This window comes from Scyliorhinus canicula, chromosome 11 (genome assembly GCF_902713615.1).
Source record: "Scyliorhinus canicula chromosome 11, sScyCan1.1, whole genome shotgun sequence".
NCBI classification, from domain to species: domain Eukaryota; kingdom Metazoa; phylum Chordata; class Chondrichthyes; order Carcharhiniformes; family Scyliorhinidae; genus Scyliorhinus; species Scyliorhinus canicula.
In genome coordinates this window covers 112,694,548-112,716,358 of record NC_052156.1, presented here as the reverse complement: position 1 = coordinate 112,716,358, position 21,811 = coordinate 112,694,548, and the positions used below count along the sequence as shown (strand labels likewise).

The 21,811-nt window shown below is 50.0% G+C and overlaps 1 protein-coding gene across 14 annotated transcripts in view; it reads left to right on the top strand.

Moving 5' to 3' along the window:
- plekha5 (pleckstrin homology domain containing, family A member 5) overlaps positions 1-21,811 on the top strand; it is a 460,471-nt gene that overhangs the window by 342,617 nt on the left and 96,043 nt on the right. The window lies entirely within an intron of this gene.

The following is a 21,811-nucleotide window of genomic DNA, read 5'->3' as shown; positions in this document are numbered from 1 at the left end:
TTTGTACTGTTTCACAAATTATCCAATCAGAAGGGAGAGAGAGCATGGGCTACATGGGTGAGGGGAGTTGGGGGGAAGAGCAGGGCCTGAAAGAGGGATGTAGGGGGAGGAGGGGGGGAGCGAGACCTGTGGGAGGGAGGGAGAAGAGCGGGAACCTATGGCGGGAGAGAGCAGGCCCATGGGGGAGGGTCGTAGGGCCTGTTGGAGGGAGGGAGAGCAGGGCCTGCGAAGGGATGGTGGTGGGGGGGAGGAAAGCAAGGCCTGTGGGGTGGGCGGTGGAGGGAGGAGAGCGGGGCCTGCAAGCAATAAGCATGTTGGGGAAAGGGGCTGAAGAATGTGGAACGAGCAGGCTGTGTGTGTGTCAGAGATGAGAGTATGTGTGAGGTTTTTTTAATATAAAATGAATACCCAATTCTTTTTTTCCAATTAATGCAATGAGTGTGTGTGTGGTGGGAGTGTGTGTGTGTGTGGTGGGAGTGTGTGTGTGTGTGTGTGGTGGGAGTGTGTGTGTGTGTGTGGTGGGAGTGTGTGTGTGTGTGTGGTGGGAGAGTGTGTGTGTGTGGTGGGAGAGTGTGTGTGTGGTGGGAGAGTGTGTGTGAGAGAGAGAGAGGAGTGTGTGAGAGAGAGAGAGAGGAGTGTGTGTGAGAGAGAGAGAGAGGAGTGTTTGTGAGAGAGGTGTGTGAGAGAGAAAGAGAGAGAGGAGTATGTGAGAGAGAGAGAGAGGAGTGTGTGAGAGAGAGAGAGGTGTGTGTGTGTGAGAGAGAGGAGTGTGTGTGAGAGAGAGGAGAGTGTGTGAGAGAGGAGTGTGTGAGAGAGAGAGAGGTGTGTGTGAGAGAGAGAGAGGTGTGTGAGAGAGAGAGAGAGGTGTGTGAGAGAGAGAGAGGAGTGTGTGTGAGAGAGAGGTGTGTGTGTGTGAGAGAGAGGTGTGTGTGTGAGAGAGAGGAGAGGAGTGAGAGAGAGAGAGGAGTGTGTGTGTGAGAGAGTGCCAGAGAGAGGAGTGTGCGTGTGAGAGAGAGAGGAGTGTGTGAGAGAGAGAGAGAGGAGTGAGAGAGAGAGAGGAGAGTGTGAGAGAGAGGAGTGTGTGCGAGAGAGAGGAGTGTGTGTGTGTGAGAGAGAGGAGTGTGTGTGTGTGAGAGAGAGGAGTGTGTGTGTGAGAGAGAGAGGAGTGTGTGTGTGAGAGAGAGGAGTGTGTGTGTGAGAGAGAGGAGTGTGTGTGTGAAAGAGAGAGGATCTCCTCAAATTTATGGAGGACAGCATGTAAGAGTGAGCGTGGATTAGAATAGTTAAATCTGAATGTAACAAAGATATGAATGAGGGTTTCATCAGCAGATAAACTGAGGCAGGGACAGTCTGGTGATTTTACAGAGGTGGAAATAGGCGGTCTGCATGATGGCGCTGGTTTGTGGCAGGCAGCTCACCTTGGTGTCAGAGTTTTTAAATTCTTTCATGGAATGTCGGTTTGCTGGCTGGGCCAGCAATTATTGCCCACCCCTAATGTCCCTTGAGAAGTTGGTGGTGAACTGCCTTCTTAAACCACTGCCAGTTTGATACAAATATGTTTCTTGCTGGGCCATTTCAGAGGGCATTTTTTAATTTATTCTTTCATGGAATGTGGGTGCCAATAAAAAGATCAGAATTGGCTGCCCCTCCCTAATTGCCGTTGATCTGAGTGCCTTGCAAGGTGTGGTAGTATGACTAGGGGTATTACGGTACCTTAGAAGTGAGCTGCTGTTGGTGCAGAGGACTCGCTGCCCATTGGCCCGAGTAAGTCATGTGCCTCTCAGCCGATTGGCTGAGAGGTAGGTAGCTCCGCCTACAAGGCGGGATATAAGAACCCGTGTTCCTCGGCAATCGGCCATTCTTCTGTACGTCTGCTGCCGGGCACACATCTTGTGCATTAAAGCCTTTTGTTTGGATCACACCTTCGCCTCGTGTCCAATTGATGGTGCATCAATTTAATGCACAAGTTTTGAAAGATGGAGCTTCGCATCAAGCCAGAGTGCCTTCGACTCAGCCCACACGCAGCAAATGCAACAGCTGCATTTAAACACTGGCTGGCGTGTTTCAATAGTTACTTGAGCACAGCCGAAAACTGCCCGACGAGGGAACAAAAACTGCTCATCCTCCACTCGTGCGTGGGCACCGCCGTGTAGACGCTCATAGAGGACACAACAGACTATGACGCAGCTATGGACTTGCTAAAGGGACATTTCATCCGGCCGGTGAACCAGGTCTACGCACGAGACTTGCTGGCAACGAGACAGCAATTCCCTGGTGAGTCTTTGGACGAATTCTACCAGACCCTCCTTGTTCTGGGGAGAAACTGCGCCTGCCCACAAGTTTCTGCGGCCGAGCAGACCAAAACTTTAATTAGAGACGCTTTAGTTGCGGGTATTCAATCTTCCCAGATCCGCCAGAGACTCTTGGAGAAAGAAACTTTAAGCCTCACTGAGGCACGGGCCCTCGCCTCCTCTCTCGATGTCGCTAACCGCAACGCCCGCGCGTACGCTCCCGACCGTGCGGCGGCCCCCTGGGCAGCATGGAACACGACCACCCTCACCCCCGCAGACTCGGACCCCCCTCAGGCCTGCGCCATGGGGGGCCTCGATAAACCCACAGGGCCCCGCTGCTACTTCTGTAAAGGCTGCGGCAAAAAGGGCCACTTTGCGGCTGTTTGCCAGTCCAAAGCGGTCGCTGCAGTTCTGATCAGCATCCGCGGGTCCCCCCCCCCCCCCCCCCCCCGCGCTCTTCACGCGCCCCGCGCGGACCTCTCTGCCCCCACCGCCACAAGTGATCACCGGGCGCCGCCATTTTGAGGCCCCGACTCCATGTGCGATCCCCGGGAGCTGCCATTTTGTTCACCCCCCACCACGTGCGGCTGGCGGGCATCGCCATCTTGGATCGGCGCCGAGGACCCCGCAAGTGACCACTCGCTGCCGGATGACGACTCGGAGTTCCTGCCACGACTCGCCTCAGTAACGTTGGATCAGTCACGGCCCCGCATGCTTTCCACAGCGACCACGAAGATCTTCCTCAACGGTCACGGGACGAGCTGCCTGTTGGACTCCGGGAGCACGGAAAGTTTTGTCCACCCCGCCACGGTAAGACGCTGCGCACTTCCCATTTACCCGGTAAAACAAAGAATCGATCTGATCTGGCCTCCGGTTCGCACTTGGTCCAGATCACAGGGTGCTGCATAGCGGACCTCACGGTCCAGGGGAGGAAGTTTAAAAATTATACGCTCTTCGTCCTTCCCCACCTCTGCGCAGCAGCACTCCTGGGGTTAGATTTCCAGTGCAACCTCCAGAGCTGAACATTCAAATTCGGCGGCCCTATGCCCCCCCCATCTTTGTTTGCAAACCTCACCCCGGATTGCAAACCCGTCGCCACCAGGAGCAGACGGTACAGTGCCCAGGACCAGACTTTCATCAGGTCCGAAGTCCAAAGGCTTCTGAAGGATGTGGTCATCGAGGCTAGCAACAGCCCCTGGCAAGCACAAGTGCTGGTGGTTAAGACCGGGGAGAAAAATCGGATGGTCATAGACTACAGTCAGACCATCAACAGGTTTACGCAGCTGGACGCGTATCCTCTCCCACGTATCTCCGACCTGGTCAACAGGATCGCGCAGTACAAGGTTTTTTCCACGGTGGACCTTAAGTCCGCCTACCACCAGCTCCCCACCCGCACGAGTGACCGAAAGTACACTGCGTTCGAAGCGGATGGGCGACTCTACCACTTTTTTAGGGTTCCTTTCGGTGTCACGAATGGGGTCTCGGTCTTCCAGAGGGAGATGGATGGAATGGTTGACCAACACGGTTTACGGGCAACTTTCCCGTATCTCGACAATGTCATCATCTGCGGCCACGACCAGCAGGACCACGACGCCAACCTCCGCAAATTCCTCCGTACCGCAAAACTCCTTAACCTGACCTACAATAAGGATAAGTGCATGCTTGGTACCGACCGTCTAGCCATCCTCGGCTACGTAGTGCGTAACGGGGTGATAGGCCCAGACCCCGAACGCGTGCGCCCCCTAATGGAGCTCCCTCTCCCCCACTCCCTCAAAGCCCTCAAGCGCTGTTTGGACTTATTTTCATATTACACCCAGTGGGTCCCCAATTACGCCGACAAAGCCCGCCCACTCATCCAGTCCACCAAGTTTCCCCTGTCGATGGAGGCCCGCCAGGCCTTTAGCCGCATCAATGCAGACATTGCAAAGGCCACGATGCGCGCTATCGGCGAGTCCCTCCCCTTCCAGGTCGAGAGCGACGCGACTAATGTTGCTTTGGCGGCCACCATCATCCAAGCGGGAAGACCTGTGGCCTTCTTCTCCCGTACCCTCCACACTTCCGAAATCCGCCATTCCTCGGTCGAGAAGGAGGCACAGGCCATAGTCGAAGCTGTGCGACATTGGAGGCACTATCTGGCCGTCAGGAGGTTTACCCTCCTCACAGACCAACGGTCAGTAGCTTTCATATTTGATAATGCACAGAAGGACAAGATAAAGAACGATAAAATCTTGCGGTGGAGGATGGAGTTGTCCACGTACAACTACGACATCTTGAATCGTCCTGGGAAGCTAAACGAGCCTCCCAATGCCCTGTCCCGCGGCACCTGTGCCAACGCACAAGTGGATCGCCTCTGAACCCTCCACGCGAACCTCTGCCACCCGGGGGTCACCCGCTTTTTCCATTTCATAAAGACCCGCAACCTGCCCTACTCCATCGAGGAGGTCAGGACAGTAACCAGGGAATGCCACATCTGCGCGGAGTGCAATCCACACTTCTACCGCCCTGAACGAGCGCACCTGATAAAGGCTTCCCACCCCTTTGAACGTCTCAGCATGGACTTCAAAGGTCCCCTCCCCTCCAACAACCGCAACACGTACTTCCTCAACGTGATTGACGAGTACTCCCGTTTCCCTTTCGCCATCCCCTGCCCCGACATGACCACAGCCACCATTATCAAAGCCCTGCATACCATCTTCTCCCTGTTCGGTTACCCCGCATACATTCATAGCGATCGGGGGTCCTCATTTATGAGCGAGAGCTGCGTCAATTCCTGCTGGACAGGGGCATCGCCTCCAGCAGGATGACCAGTTACAACCCCCGGGGTAACGGACAGGTCGAGAGGGAGAACGGTACGGTCTGGAAGACCGTCCTGCTGGCCCTACGGTCCAGACATCTCCCACTGGCAAGAGGTCCTCCCAGATGCCCTCCACTCAATCCGGTCACTTCTGTGTACCGCCACTAACCAAACGCCTCACGAACGTCTTCTTGTTTTTCCCAGGAAGTCTTCCTCAGGGACCCCGCTCCCGACCTGGCTGGCTGCCCCCGGGCCCATTCTGCTCCGGAAACACATGCGGGTGCACACGTCGGACCCGTTGGTCGAAAGAGTCCAGCTACTCCACGCGAATCCGCAATATGCGTATGTGGAGTATCCCGACGGCCGACAGGACACGGTCTCCCTTCGGGACCTGGCCCCCGCCGGACCCCCCAGCACCCCCCGACACCCACTGCCCCCAGCAACGACGCACCCACAGCTCAGTGGACAGGGACCCCCTCCCCCGGACTGGCCCCTGCTAGCTCCGACCAGGGGTACGGACACAGAAACAAGATCATCGCTCCTGGAGTCACGGACGACCACCGCTCTGACGTCGCCGGCACCGCTACGCAGGTCGAGCAGGACATCGAAGGTGCCCACTCAACTGATTGAATCGATGTGACCTACGGGTGAACTTCTGCCTGCGGATGGACTCTTGTGATTTTCGTTGTTCTCTACCTATTCACCCATTTTTTTCCACCCCCCCCCCCTGATTATGCACACTGTACATAGTTGTTTTTTTCCTCTTGCACATTAGTTACGGGTCAGTGGGCAGCCATCGATGCAACGGTACGGCCTCAACATCTCTAGTCATACTACCAGTCTCACGTACTCACGGGACACCACCCCCCCTCATGCCCGTGATTTTCTCCGCCCCCCCGCTTCCTTTTCAACAAGGGGTGAATGTGGTAGTATGACTAGGGGTACCTTAGAAGTGAGCTGCTATTGGTGCAGAGGACTCGCTGCCCATTGGCCCGGGTAAGTCATGTGCCTCTCAGCCGATTGGCTGAGAGGTAGGTAGCTCCGCCTACAAGGCGGGATATAAGAACCCGTGTTCCCCGGCTGTCGGCCATTCTTCTGCACGTCTGCTGCCGGGCACACATCTTGTGCATTAAAGCCTTTTGTTTGGATCACATCTTCGCCTCGTGTCCAATTTATGGTGCATCACAAGGCCAGTTCAGAGGGCTGTTAAAAGTCAACCATGTTGCTGAAATCAGAGTAAGGATGGCAGATTTCCTTTTCTACAGGACATTAGAAATACCGTACTAAGGTTGTGAGCTATGTAGTTTAGTTTTATGCAAGCACCAACGAGAGGGTTGAAGTTGGTAACTCGGACTCAGAGTTCAGATAGAGGACCGAAGCCACTGGCTTTAATCTTCCCTATGTTTAGAGGAAATTTGTTCTCATTAATGATGGTGATAAATTAGTGGAGGAGTCAAGAAAGATGGTGGTGAACTAGAGCTGAGGGCCATTGGTGTACATGCAAAATCTAACCCTGTGCTTTTGGACAATGTCACTGAGTGATGACAGATAGTTGAAATCTCGGAGTGGACCTAGGATAGAACCTCAGGGAACACCAGAAGTGACGGTACAGAAGCAGAAAGAAAAGCAATAGCACATGAATGAAAATCGCTTATTGTCACGAGTAGGCTTCAATGAAGTTACTGTGAAAAGCCCCTAGTCGCCACATTCCGGCGCCTGTCCGGGGAGGCTGGTATGGGAATTGAACCGTGCTGCTGGCCTGCTTAATCTGCTTTAAAAGCCAGTGATTTAGCCAAGTGAGCTAAACCAGTACATGGTACTCTGGCTATGTTTAGAGAAGAATGGAACCTGACAAATGCAGTTCCTTCCAGCTGGATGGTGGCGGACGAAGGTGGTGCAGTCTACCATGTCAGAAGGCTCCCGGAAGGTTAAAAGAGATGAGGATGGATCGTTTACCTTTGTCACAGTCACTACGTGAAGTCATCTTACCACCCTTTTTAGTTCTGTTTCCGTATCTGATTTGGATTCTGTGACAACACCCTGGGTTAGTGCACAGTCTATTCCAGCCCCACTTGACCTGGAGTCACAAAACAATTGAAATTAACAATTAATTCTTAGAAAATACTCAAAGTCTTTGGTCTCTGGCTGTCTAATAACTACAGTCACCAGGTTTGTAAATTTAAACACAATCATTTTTTATTAATAAGAACTATAATTAAATATGCAGCAAATACAACTGGTTAACTAATATCTAATTCCTAATCCCTCCTCTTTAACCCGCCCCAATCCTCTACACACACAAGACAGACAAACACAGAGGGAAAAGAGGGGTGTAAAGGAAAAATAATATGGGCTCCAGAAAGTCTGAAGTTCTGCTGTTCAAAATCTAAATCTTCTGTACCTTTTGAGTTCTTCACTTTGTCTGCTCGACTTAAAGGCATATGTCCATTAATTATCCATTGATCAAAATCATGACGACAAAGTAAATTAAATAAGGGAATCAACAGGAAGGGCCCTTACATTGCTCACCCACTCTGATGCACCCTCATTCTCAGTTCTTCTTTGGCGAAGATGATAAACTGACCCATTGTTCACCAAGTTCCCAGATGCCTTCTCTGCAACCTTATTAGCTTTCAATTTTATGACAACTTTATGGGCAGAAAATATTACAATTCACGTATGCTTTAACAAGTCTTAACTAATGAGGCCCACTCCAGCAAAATCTGACCCAAAAACTGGTTAAAATGCAAAAACTTTGTATTTATATCCTGTCTCAGTGAGTAATGTTTGTCATTTGAAACTGAATCCTACAGTCCATATTCACTTGGCCCGAGCTGAATAAGCTGATCTTACTGCAGCACATTTCTTTCTGCTTATTACTCTTAGATAGTGCATGTGCCAATGTAGGTTAAAGGCTCAGCTGTGATACCTTAGTTTGAAAAGCCTGTCAGTACCCACTCTCTGGGCTCACATATGCAAACTGTCAGTTGAATAAGATGCTGGAGGCAGCTGATGTTGAAGCATCTGTATCCTCTCAAAGGTCACTGCCAGCAGGACAAAAAGACAACTGGAGGAAAAATGAAATTTATGACCAACACTTTTATTAGCTAGAATTACTGTCACGGGAGTACAGTAGCACCGTTGTCGTATTACTGGCCTAGTAATGTAGAGGTCGGGCCTAATGAACCAGAGGCATGGCTTTAAATCCCACCACAACAACTGGGAAATTTAAATTCAGTTAATTAAATAAATCTGATTAAAATTCTTCCCATTGGGAAAAGGATTGAGAACCAGAGGGCACTGATGTAAGATGAATGGCAAAAGAACCAACATTGACATGAGGAAAATCATCTTTGCAGCTAGAAGTTAGGATCTGGATTACACTATCTGAGAGTGTGAAGGCGACTGATTTTATTGTGGCTTTCAAAGGGCATTGAATAAGCACCTGAAGCAAAAAAAATTTGTAGGGTTGTGAGTCAAGGGTTGGGGCATGGGGTTGACCTATTTGCTCTTGCAGAGAATTAACACTGATATAAAGGACCATGTGGCCTCCTCCACCATTCTCATCTGTCATCGGTAATGGTGGCCACAGAACCAGTGGATTGTCATCAAAACTAATCTGGTTTGCTGTTTTTAGAGAAGGAAATCTGTCAAGCTTACTCAATCTGGTCTGTAGGTAATTCCAGCATTATAATAAACTCTTAACTGCCATCAGAAATGGCCTAGCAAACTACTCAGTTATGCTGAAGGATATAGAGGAACAAGGTTTCAAGGCAATTACAGAGAGGTGCAAATGTTAAAATGAGGTACTTTGATTATCCAAGTATCGGCTCGGATACTCGTAGTGTAAAGGCCTTGAAGGGCAAGAGTTCCCAGAGAGCATTCAGGAAAGATTTCTAACTACTATGTTTCTAGTCCCACAAGAAAGGAGGTAAACTAGACTTGATTCTTGGGAATAAGCTGGGCCAAGTAGATCAAGGGTCAATAGAAGAATATATGGGGGACAGTAATAATTATATCATAGTTTGGGCTGACGAGGAAAAAGTCAAAATAACCTAAAGTAAGAATAATTAATCGGGGGAAAGCCAACTTTAATGGGGTTGGAATGGATCCTAGCCAAATAAGTTGGAGTCAAAGGTTGGTGGGAAAAACAGTGACTGAACAATGGGATACCTTCAAATAAGAGGTATTTGGTCACAGTCAAGGTATGTTTCCTCAAGGAAAAGAAAAGATAATCAAAGTCAGAGCTCCCTGGATGACAACAGAGATAGAAATTAAAACAAAGAAGAAAAAGTGTGCTTATGACAGATGTGCGGTACCATTGAGAACCAGACTGAATATGGAATGTTCAGAGGGGAAGTAGAAAAGCAAATAAGAGAAGCAAAGAGGGAGTATGAAAAGAGACTGGCAGCCAACATTAAAAAGGCACCCCAAAGTCTGCTATAGATATAAAAACTGTAAAAAGGTGGTAGAGTGCGAAATAGGCTATTTAGGAGACAAAATAGAGATTTACGCAGTGAGGCAGAGAGCATGGCTGCAGTATTAAATGCATGCTCTGCATCTGTCTTTGCCAGGGAAGATGCTGCCTGGCCATGGAGAAGGAGGAGGTACTTTAGACACTTGAATGGCTTAAAATTGATGATGAGATGGTATTGGACAGGTTTCCTGTACTTAAAGTTATAAGGCACCAGAACCGGCTGAAATTTATCCAAGGGTACTGAGAGAAATGAGAGGGGAAATTCCAGAGGCAATAGCCTTAATTTTTCTATCTTCCTTAGACTTGGGTGGTGTCAGTGGTCTGGAGAAATGCAACGTTACTGTTGAAAAAGGAGCGAAAGATAAGTCAGTTTAACAATGGTGTGGCAAAACCTTCAGAAACAATAACTCAGGACCAAATTAATTGTCACATGGACATAAAGAAAGTCAGCATAGATTTCTTTTTTTTTTAAATAATTTTTATTGAAATTTTTTACAGCAAATATAACAACAAACAAAAGCAACAATAAAACACCATAATAACTGTAACACCCCCAAGACCGTATCAACGCATGTATCACCCCCCCCCCCAAAAACCCAGTAAACAACAAGAGAACTTAAAAATACATTAAATTAAAATTAAATAAGCAAACATAGTCAACGCCCCCCCCCCCTTCCCCCCCCCCCCCCCCCCCCCCCAGGTTGCTGCTGCTACTGACCCAGTACCCTATCGCTGAGCCAGAAAGTCGAGGAAAGGTTGCCACCGCCTAAAGAACCCTTGTACCGACCCTCTCAGGGCAAATTTGACCTTCTCCAGCTTGATAAATCCCACCATGTCATTGATCCAGGTCTCCACGCTTGGGGGTTTCACATCCTTCCACTGTAACAAGATCCTCCGCCGGGCTACTAGGGACGCAAAGGCCAGCACACCGGCCTCTTTCGCCTCCTGCACTCCTGGCTCCACCCCAACCCTGAAAATAGCGAGTCCCCAGCCTGGCTTGACCTTGGATCCTACCACCCTCGACACCGTCCTCGCCACCCCCTTCCAGAACTCCACTGCCGGGCATGCCCAGAACATATGGGCATGGTTCGCTGGACTCCCTAACACCTGACACACCTGTCTTCACCCCCAAAGAACCTACTCATCCTAGACCCGGACATGTGGGCCCGATGCAGCACCTTGAATTGGATGAGGCTAAGCCGCGCACATGAGGAGGAAGAGTTAACCCTCTCCAGGGCATCAGCCCATGTCCCATCTTCGATCTGTTCCCCTAGTTCCCCCTCCCATTTAGCCTTTAGCTCCTCTACTGACGCCTCCTCCACCTCCTGCATTACCTTGTAGATATCAGATATCTTCCCATCCCCGACCCAGACCCCCGAAAGCACCCTGTCACTCACCCCCCTCGCGGGAAGCAAAGGGAATCCCTCCACCTGCCGCCTAGCAAACGCCTTTACCTGCAGATACCTGAACATGTTCCCCGAGGGGAGCCCAAACTTCTCCTCCAACTCCCCCAGGCTCGCAAACCTCCCATCAATGAACAGGTCCCTCAGCTGTCTGATGCCCTCTCTGTGCCAACCCTGGAACCCCCCATCAATATTCCTAGGGACGAACCGATGGTTCCCCCTTAACGGAGCCTCCATCGAGCCCCCCACTTCCCCCCTATGTCGCCTCCACTTCCCCCAAATCTTGAGGGTAGCCGCCACCACCGGACTCGTGGTATACCTCGTAGGAGGGAGTGGCCACGGCGCCGTTACCAGGGCCCCCAAGCTTGTGCCTCCACAGGACGCTATCTCCAAACGTTTCCATGCTGCCCCCTCTCCCTCCATCACCCACTTGCGCACCATCGACACATTGGCCGCCCAATAATACCCCGAGAGATTGAGTAACGCCAGCCCCCCACCATCTCTACCCCGCTCCAAGAAGACCCTCTTCACCCTCGGGGTCCCATGCGCCCAAACAAAGCTCATGATGCTGCTAGTCACCCTCCTAAAAAAAGGCCAGAGGGATAAAGATGGGCAAACACTGAAAAAGGAACAAGAACCTCGGGAGAACCGTCATTTTGACGGACTGCAGTCTACCCGCCAGCGATAACGGCACCATGTCCCACCTTTTGAATTCCTCCTCCATCTGCTCCACAAGCCTGGTAAAATTAAGCTTATGGAGAGTCCCCCAACTCCTGGCTACCTGCACCCCCAGGTATCTGAAACTCTTCACTGCCCTCTTAAACAGGAGCCTCCCAATTCCCTCCTCCTGATCACCCGGGTGTACTACAAATAAATCACTCTTGCCCAGATTCAACTTATAGCCCGAGAAGCTCCCAAACTCAGCCAACAGCTCCATCACCCCCGGCATTCCCCCCTCTGGGTCCGCCACATACAACAGCAGGTCGTCCGCATACATCGATACCCTATGTTCTTCCCCACCCCGCACCAGGCCCCTCCACCTCCCCGACTCCCTCAGCGCCAAAGCCAAAGATTCTATCGCCAGTGCAAAGAGCAAGGGGGACAGGGGGCACCCCTGCCTGGTCCCACGGTAGAGCCTGAAGTACTCTGAACTCCATCCATTGGTAACTACACTCGCCATCGGGGCCTCGTAGAGCAACCTCACCCATTTGATGAACCCCTCCCCGAATCCGAACCGCTCCAGCACCTCCCACAGGTACCCCCACTCAACTCTATCAAACGCCTTCTCTGCATCCAGCGCCACCACTATCTCCGCCTCCCCCTCCACCACCGGCATCATAATAACATTTAACAATCTCCGCACATTCATGTTAAGCTGTCTTCCCTTGACAAATCCTGTCTGATCCTCGTGTATCACCCCTGGCACACAGTCCTCTATCCTGGTGGCCAGGATCTTCGCCAGCAACTTAGCATCAACATTGAGGAGCGAGATTGGCCTGTATGATCCACACTGCAAGGGGTCCTTATCCCGCTTCAGGGTCAGAGAGATCAGCGCACGTGACATCGTCGGGGGCAAACCCCCCCTCCCATGCCTCATTGAAGGCTCGCACCAACAGGGGGCCCACCAGATCCGCATACTTTTTATAAAATTCCACCGGGAACCCATCCGGCCCCGGCGCCTTACCTGACTGCATTTGACCAATCCCCCTGACTAGCTCCTCCAACTCTATCGGCGCCCCCAGCTCCTCCTGCACCTTTTGGAAACGTAGCCTGTTCATGAAGCTCTCATCCACCACCCCCCACCCCCCGCCCCCACCGGTGGCTCCGACCGGTATAGTTCCTCGGAAAAGTCCCTAAAGACCCCGTTCACCTCTGCCCCCTTCTGCACCACATTCCCACCCTTATCCGTCACTCCACCAATTTCCCTAGCCGCATCTCGCCTGCGGAGCTGATGCGCCAACATCCTGCTCGCCTTCTCCCCATAATCATATACCGCGCCTTGCGCCCTCCTCCACTGTGTCTCCGCATTTCTGGTGGTCAACAAGTCGAACTTGGCCTGCAAACTACGCCGTTCCTCCAGCAACCCCTCCTCCGGGGCCTCCGCGTCCAGGAGCTCCTATCCACGTCCAGGAGCTCCCCCACCAGTCTCTCCCTCTCCCTCCTTTCCCTATGGACCCGGATGGAAATCAGCTCCCCCCGGATCACTGATTTCAGAGCCTCCCAGACCATCCCCACCCGGACCTCCCCCGTGACGTTGGTCTCAAGATACCCCTCAATACTTCCCCGGACCCTCCTACACACCTCCTTATCAGCCAGCATCCCCACATCCAGGCGCCACAATGGGCGCTGGTCCCGCGCCTCCCCCATCTCCAGATCGACCCAGTGCGGAGCATGGTCTAAAAAATTCTATTCAGGAGTAAACCCTATGTACATGGGAGAAAAAGGAATACTCCCGCACCCTCGGCCTCCCAAACCTCCAGGGATCCACCCCTCCCACCTGGTCCATAAACCCCCTCAGCACCTTGGCCGCCGCCGGCCTCCTACCTGTCCTTGAACTGAACCGGTCCAGTGGGGGATCTAGCACCGTGTTAAAGTCTCCCCCCATGATCAGGCCCCCTGCCTCCAGGTCCGGAATGCGGCCCAACATGCGCTTCATAAAGCCAGCATCATCCCAATTCGGGACATACACATTAACCAGCACCACCTTCTCTCCCTGCTGCCTACCCTTCACCATAATAGATCTGCCCTCCTTGTCCGCCACCACCTCAGACGCCTCGAACGCCACCCTCTTCCCCACCAGAATCGCCACCACCCCCCCCCCGTTTCTTCGCGTCTAATCCTGAGTGGAAAACCGACCCCACCCACCCCTTCCTCAGACGAAGCTGGTCCGCCACCTTCAAGTGGGTCTCCTGGAGCATAGCCACGTCCACCTTCAGCCCCTTCAAATGAGAAAATACCCTAGCCCTCTTAACCGGCCCATTCAGCCCCTCACGTTCCAGGTGATTAGCCGGATCAGAGGGCACCCCGCCCCCCTCCCCCGCCGACTAGCAATAGCTCATCGACTGCTCGCCCCAGGCCAATACACCCTGCCCGACCCGTCCCCATGACGATACCGCCTCCCCTCTACCCCCCCTGGCCCACACCAGATCTCTCCTGGCCCTTCCAGCAGCAACCCGGTATACCCCCCCCGCCCCGGGCTAGGACCCCTCCTAGCCGAGACGCACCTTCCATGGTACTTCCGTGAGTCAGCTGACTTCTGCTGACCCCGGCAACTCCCGCCAAAACCCGGCCCCTCCCGACATGGGGTCATCCCCCCTCCTGCCACACCTCCTTGGCACCGCTTCAGCGCGGGAATAAACCAGTAGAGGCCACGCCCCCACTGCCAGCTCCACCCCCCCCCGCCCCGCAGCGCGGGAAACCAGAGGAAAGCCCGCGCTTTCACACTGCCCCACCCAACCCTTCTGACGCAGCTCCCCAAATTCCAGCTCCACCCCATCCCCCAGCCCCGTACAGAAGAGAAAATAAAAAACAAACCCACCAACATTCCCCACATAACCCAAAACCATACCCAACAGACCCACCCGGAAACAGAGCAAAAACCAGCATAGAAAACACATGTCAAAATTACAAAAACAGCAAAAACAACAACAGCCGAAGTGCACCGGACGCCGCAGCCCCCAGACCCTAGTTCGAGTCCAGCTTCTCCGCCTGTACAAAGGCCCATGCCTCCTCCGGGGACTCGAAGTAGTGGTGCCGGTCCTTATATGTCACCCACAGACGAGCAGGCTGCAGCATTCCAAATATGACCTGCTTGGCATGCAGCACCGCCTTCGTCCGGTTAAACCCGGCCCGCCGCTTAGCCACCTCCGCACTCCAGTCCTGCACTACCGAATTCTCCCACTTGCCGCTCCTCTCTTTCTTGGCCCAGCGCAGCACACACTCCTGGTCAATGAATCGATGGAACCGCACCAGCACCGCCCGCAGAGGTTCATTCGCCTTGGGCCTCCTGGCCAGCACTCTGTGGGCTCCCTCAAGCTCCAGGGGCAAATGGAAGGACCTCGCTCCCATCAACGAGCTCAGCATCGTGGTCACATAAGACGGAAGATCCGACCCCTCCAGCCCCTCCGCCAGGCCCAGGATCCTCAAATTCTTTCGCCTCGTGCGAAAGTCCAGCTCCTCAAAGTGGTCTTGCCACTTTTTGTGAAGTGCCTCGTGCAACTCCACCTTCCCCACGAGGACCACGGCCTCCTCCTCCCACTCAGCGGCCTGCCGCTGCAACTCCTGAATGGCCACCCCCTGGGCTGTCTGGGTCTCAAGCAGTTTGTTGGTAGTCGCATTCAGGGAGTCCAGCAACTCAGCCTTCAGCTCCGCAAAGCAGCGCAGAAGAGCAGCTTGCTGCTCCTGCGCCAACTTCCACCAGTCCTCGGGTGCCCGCCGGCCGCCATTTTGTCCTCCTTCCCCCGCTTTTCCTGGGGAGTTGCTGCAGCCTTTTCCTTTGCCCCACTCCGTGTACGCACCATAAATTTCGGGGAATGTTCCTCCAAACACCTTCCCCCACCGGGAATCGTCTCAACAGCGCCGTTTGGGGCCCTAAAATAGGCCCGAAAGTCCTTTAATAGCGGGAGCTGCCGAACGTGCGGCTTAGCTCCGCATCACCGCAACCGGAAGTGTCTCAGCATAGATTTCTTAAGGGAAAATCGTGTTAGATAACTGGCTGAAGTATTTTAAAGTTGTAACAGAGAAGGTTGATGAAGGCAAAGCTGTTGATGTGGCGTAGAATCATAGAATTCCTGCAGTGCAGAAGGTGCATTTGGCTCATCAAGTCCGCACCAGCCCTCCGAAAGGCTGGCTGTACATGGACTTCCAAAAAGCATTTGATACAGTGCCACACAAAAGACTTGTGAGCAAAGTTTATAAATAAAAGGAACAGTAGCAATATGGATATGAAATTGGCTGAGTGACTGGAAACAAGAGCAGATAATAGTAGATAAGAGAAGCTAATGGATGTTTTTCAGGGTGGAGGAAGGTTTGTAGTGGAGTTCCCCAGGGGTTAATGTTGGAACCGTTGCTTTTCCTGATGTATATTAATGACCTTAGTGGGGCAGCACGGTGGCACAGTGGGTAGCACTGTTGCCTCACAGCTCCAGGGATCCCGGTTTAATCCTGGCCTTTGATGACTGTCTGTGTGGAGTTTGCACTTGTTGGTTACTACTGCACAGAGATTCTAAAGTTCTGCAGAACCTTTAAAACCTGCTTGAAACCGTCCCCTGTGGTGGGTGATCTCTCTTTTGTCAATCAACTGATCAGGGCTCAATCAGCGTGATCAATCAGGGACTGCCACATCAATTTTGGGGTGGGCACTCAGTGGCCAAGCCTGAAAGTGTTGGATGCATGTAGGCTTTCCAAATAAAGGATTTAGGTGCTGCTGTGTCTAGTAAACAAGTGTGAATGACAGGACAGTTCTATTGTTCCTGGGATGGCTCAAAGTTGGCCATGTGCTTATGTTATCCGCATCAACCTGTGACATCTTTTGAAGTCTGCAAAACCTTTTGCTGCAACTTTGTTTGATCTGTACTGTAGCCTGCTTGTCCATAAAACCTGACCACTTTTCCCAGCATTCATTGCTGGACACCAATTTAGGTGGCCGCAAATCATTATGTGGCTTACTTCTGATTGTGTTGTGGGATGTTTTCCAGCCAGTTTTGCTTGACTTGTTCTACAAAGTGCACTTTCCAGTGTTCATGCCGTTGAGGAGAATCTTGCTATCATTCTTACATTTGCCCATGTGTTGAAAGTCTGTGGACCTCTTTAGTTGTCTTGATGGAGGCATGCTTGTTATGCATGCCAGCAAGGAATTCAAATTTCCCCGGCATTTATTCTTCAATCGAGGCTTCAGTTTTGAATATCTGGTGAGCAAGCTTCCTTTCTGTAGAGTTTGGATTCAGTTGCCAGGTTTGGAATGTTGCTGTCAGTGTACAAACAATGTGTATGACTATTTTTGATTGGTCTCATCAAACCAACCTTGGTATCTTTCAGTGGTGTGTCTGAGGATTTATTGGCATATTGTTTGAACTGCATGAGCCAAATAAATTCTGTGGCTACAAAAGCAGGTCAATGACTGGGTATTCTGAGGTTAAAGATTCATCTTCTGACTTGCCCCTCTCCCCCTCTGAGATTTTATCACTATCTGTAACCACAATTTGAGAGTGTCATGAAATATCTCCACTCGTCTGGACAAATACAACTCTCCAACAGCACGCAAAAAACTTGAAACCATCTGAGACAAACAGCCCACTTGATTAGCATCCTATCCATCACCTTAAACATGGACTCCCTCCTCCACTGGTACACCCTGGCTGCAGTGTGTGCTATCTCTAAGATGCCTTCTGGAACAGTGGTTCCCAACCTTTGATCTGTCCAGGCACACCATTTGTATAAAACTCTTGAGCCACACCTCCGATATTCCCCAACTGAGCTGCCTTTTATCTCTAAAACCCCAAAAGTACATCAACGCACCATTTAATGCAATTCTCATGAGATCAAGAAGTTTTCAATTGATGGATTAGCACCATTTGCAGGTGGAAATAATATTATTATTCAAAATGTACACAATTTAGAAATGTTTTCCAATAAGGATTTCAATTGTATCGGTTTTTTAAGTCTACATTTCTCAATGTGAAGGTTCATAAATGAAGGAAATGGTGTGAGCAGCATCTTACTGATAACAGTAATGTAACACCTGGGTCTGCCTCTGTGAACAGTGTGTCTTAATCTGGGGAGGATTTTATAACCCAGATTTGTACAATGCCAGTTCGTCTGAGCATGACCAGAATTTACATGTCTCCCTGCTTTTGAGGTCCGACATCTAACAGTAGGCCCTCCCACCAAGTACAAAGGGAAACCCTCTGGTGTTTGGAAACAGTCACAATTTGGAATTAGTTGATCTGGGTCAGAGATTGGAAACTCTCCGAATTGAACAGTGCCCTCTCATTACTTGGACATGCTTTGGGGCAATCTAGTCCTGTGGCCTGTTCCAGAATCCATCCCACCGAAAGCCTGTATTGTTAAGTGGGCAAAACTTCCATCAGAGAAATGTTCAAGGACAAATGTGGAACTCTGAGGAATTAAAACTATTCTTCATGCATGGATACAAAATGTTCTTGTCTGTTTAATTTAAGTAAACGAACCCTTTAATATTCTTGCCAAATCATTTGAGGAAAAAATGAACTTAATCCAATGCAACTCTGATAAAAACAAGATCAGCCAATTCTGCAGATACTCATCAGCACGAGCATCATCTGTGGATAGTGAAACGGTGGGGTAAATGTTTCAGGGTGCTAATTTTTAATCAGAACTGGACGTTATTGGACATTGAAAGTGCTAAACGAATTATTGAACCAGAGAGAAGTGGGATGGGGAAGAACAATTAATGGGAACTACCCCGTCGGAAAGATAATTTAGAAATCTTGCCAAAATAAGAATGCTCCAATTGTCCAGGCATATTACAGATGTAACAGAATGTAAATGTGGGTAATCCCTGGGTGTGTTGAGAAGCCCTTGAGCCGTGCATAGAGAGGGAAATCACCAAGCCAAACACCCAAACCACCTCAGTTTCGCTCCCAGTGGCTCTGGTTTAGCCATTTATCATTTGCCGAACATTCCCATGAGTAATTCATGGTTACATCTTAAAAGCTGTAAAACACCAATAGGCAGGAAACAACTTGACTAATCAAAAAATCCATTGTTGTTTCTCATTGCATGTAAAAGTGGAATAGTGTATATGAAGCTCAGGAAGCCCACGTTTGGGAAGCTGCAACCTACCTGATGAACAGCAGCTGTCGGTGGTCTGGTCATTTCCTGCCACCAGGTCCAACTGATAAATTCAGAAGGATACATTTGGAATTTGTGTCCAGTTCCTGCCATTTACCATCACTGTAGGAACTCCTTTCCCTTTCACAGTCCTGGGCTGAGAAAGAAAACTATTTCACCAAACTTGTTTCTAATTTGCGTTCCTGCTTTGCTTTCAAATGGACCCAACGCTACTGTTTTACTTTCTGTAAATTAGAAACAAGTTTGGTAAAATTCTACAGTGCAGGACTAAATTAAGAAAGGGATCCAACTTTCCAGGGAAAAGTGTTGCACGCTTTACTTGAGTGTATTACGCGTTTATTGGAGTGTATTAACACGCCTCCGTTTAAAGGCCGTGTGCTTAACACTGCTACAGCTCTGTGTGTGTAATTTCAGCTCGGAGTCGCCAGGTGCCGTATATAGACACCTCACAAGTATTTCAAGGTCAGGTTCAAAGTAATAAAACTATACACCGATTAGTAAGTTCCAACGATCAATATTTATTATACAAATATAATAAATACGCATGCACACGCTAAAGACTAATACCTATTTCTACTATTAAACGACTAAATACTTATCTAAGTGGGAACCAGCAAGGTCAGGGGACAAGGCCTTTGTTCCTTTCTGGGCTGCACCTTCTGTTCGTTACTAGTTGATTAATGTATAGGCAATGCTGGGTTCACGTAGCGAGCGTCGTTTTGGCACTTACTGAACGATGGCTGGTGCTCAACGGCTGGTGATGGAAGACAGGATCAACGGCTGGAGTCGGAGTCAGGATACAACAGCAGATCTGGGCCGGAGTCAAAACAGCAGTCCAAGCCGGAGCACAAAACAGCAGAGCCGGAGCAAAACAGACAGAACCATGTGCGGGGTCTATCTTTGTAGGGCCCCCAATGTCCGTGCCTTTTCGGGGCGGGCCTTTACCTGCCATGTATCGATTGGATCATTTCCCAATCGATGTCTTACAAATCCCCCAATCTGAGGGTCTCTTCTCGATGGGTGGGGCGGTCTCGAGGGTCTTTTGTGATGGATACTTCTGGTGCCGTTTCGTCTGGGCGTCCACTCAAAGTATCCATTCAAAACCAAATGTTGCTATTGTGTGTGCCCAGATCTGGATTGCCTCATTACTATGCAAAGCGTTTTGCTATTTTCACCTTTGGTTGAGATCTTCCACCTGGCCATAAACCAGTTTTGCTACGTGCAGAATGCTAATTAGCCTTTGCAGACTGCTTGTCCTGGCTAAACTGTTTTCTCCCTGCAGTCTTAGCAGTTCTCCATTTTGTTAGCCCAGTGTCCATCTTAGGTGGCTACAAGAGAATAAAAATATATGAATGGAGAAACCTGGGCAGGGTTAGAAGAACCGAATTCTGCACATAATCCAAGAAAGTGCAGGAAAGTAATAACCCAGTCGTGGTCCCGTAACGTCATCTTTTTAGTGTCGGGATGTGTAAATGTTCGTACCCGAAGTTCACACATTTGTGTTTTGCAGAAGAAGCACTGCACGGGTATCAGACCAGAAACTTCCAATAGTTTTCTTTCTCAACCCAGCGTTGGTGAAAAGGAAAGGAATTCACACTGTGATGGTAAATGGCAGGAACTGAACGCAAATTCCAAATGTGTCCTCCTGAATTTATTAGCAGGACTTGGTGGAGGGAAATGGCCCAGGCCACTGACTGCAGCTGTTCGTCAGGTCAGTCGGAACTGCCCAAACATGGGCTTCCTGAGCTCCGTTAATGAGGATGTCACATCAGAGGCTGGACTGAGTGGAACCAGCCCGCAGCAGGGTTCGGCTCACTTGCATGGTTCTTGCGGCACATCGATTGCAAACCACTTCTCTAGAAATTCACCAAGCCCTCTTCAATGACATCTTCAAAATTGGAGATCTCCACAGCCTTGAAGACAAGGGCAGTAGGTGCTTGGGAAGATTACCACCTTTATGTCGCACACCATCCTGACTTGGAAGTATACTGTCATTCCTTCATTATTGAGTCAAAATCTTTGAACTCCCTACCTTGCAAAATTGTGGGAGTACCTTAACCATATGGATTGCAGAGCGTCAACAAGGCAGCTAACCATCACCTTTTCATGGGCAATGAGAGATGGGCAATAAGAGTTGGTATTGCCAGTAATGTTCCATACCATTAATGAATGGGGGGAAAAGTAGTGATATGCTGGCTGAAATTAATATTGTGGAGCATGTGTGAAATAAATATATCATCTTGTATTCTATTTCTAGGATTAAATAGAGATTGTTTTGTGACGCAGATAATGTCAGAATTTTTAATCCTTTATGTGAAAATGATCACGTCTGAACCATTTAAGGTGCCAATACAGACAGCTTATTAAAAACACTTCTGATGTATTCGTACAGTCCACTTAATGTTTTCTTTCCACAAAATTGATGTCACGACACCCTAGTATGCGGTCAATTCCAATCCCATCTGGACATCTTTGGGTTGTGGGGACGAAACCCATGCAGACATGGGGAGAATGTGCAAACTACACACGGACAGTGACCCAGTGCCGGGATCGAACCCGGGACCTTGGTGCTGTGAGGCAGAAGTGCTAACCACTGTACCACCATGCTTCCCAATTCCAATCCCACTTGACCTCCATACCACAGGGAAACAAGATTTGATTTAAAATACCTGAGGGTCTTTGGTTGATCCCAACAAACTGCAGTCACCAGGTTTGTAACTTTAACATAAGTAATCTTTTATTATGTGCAATATTATAAAATGGACAGAAAATGTAACTGACTGTCTTAATACCCCTTTCTCAACCGCTACACTCACTCTGTCGCTCTCTCTCTCTATTATTTATATATATATATATATATATATATATACGCACACAAACTACAGCCGGGAAAGGGTGACGGAAAGGCACAATATTAAGAAAATAAAAGGATTAGGATCTATTATGTACTGGGATGACTTCTAGTTAGTATCTTTCTGGAGTTCAGCTTTCCTTTGTAATGCTTCCTCCTTCTAGG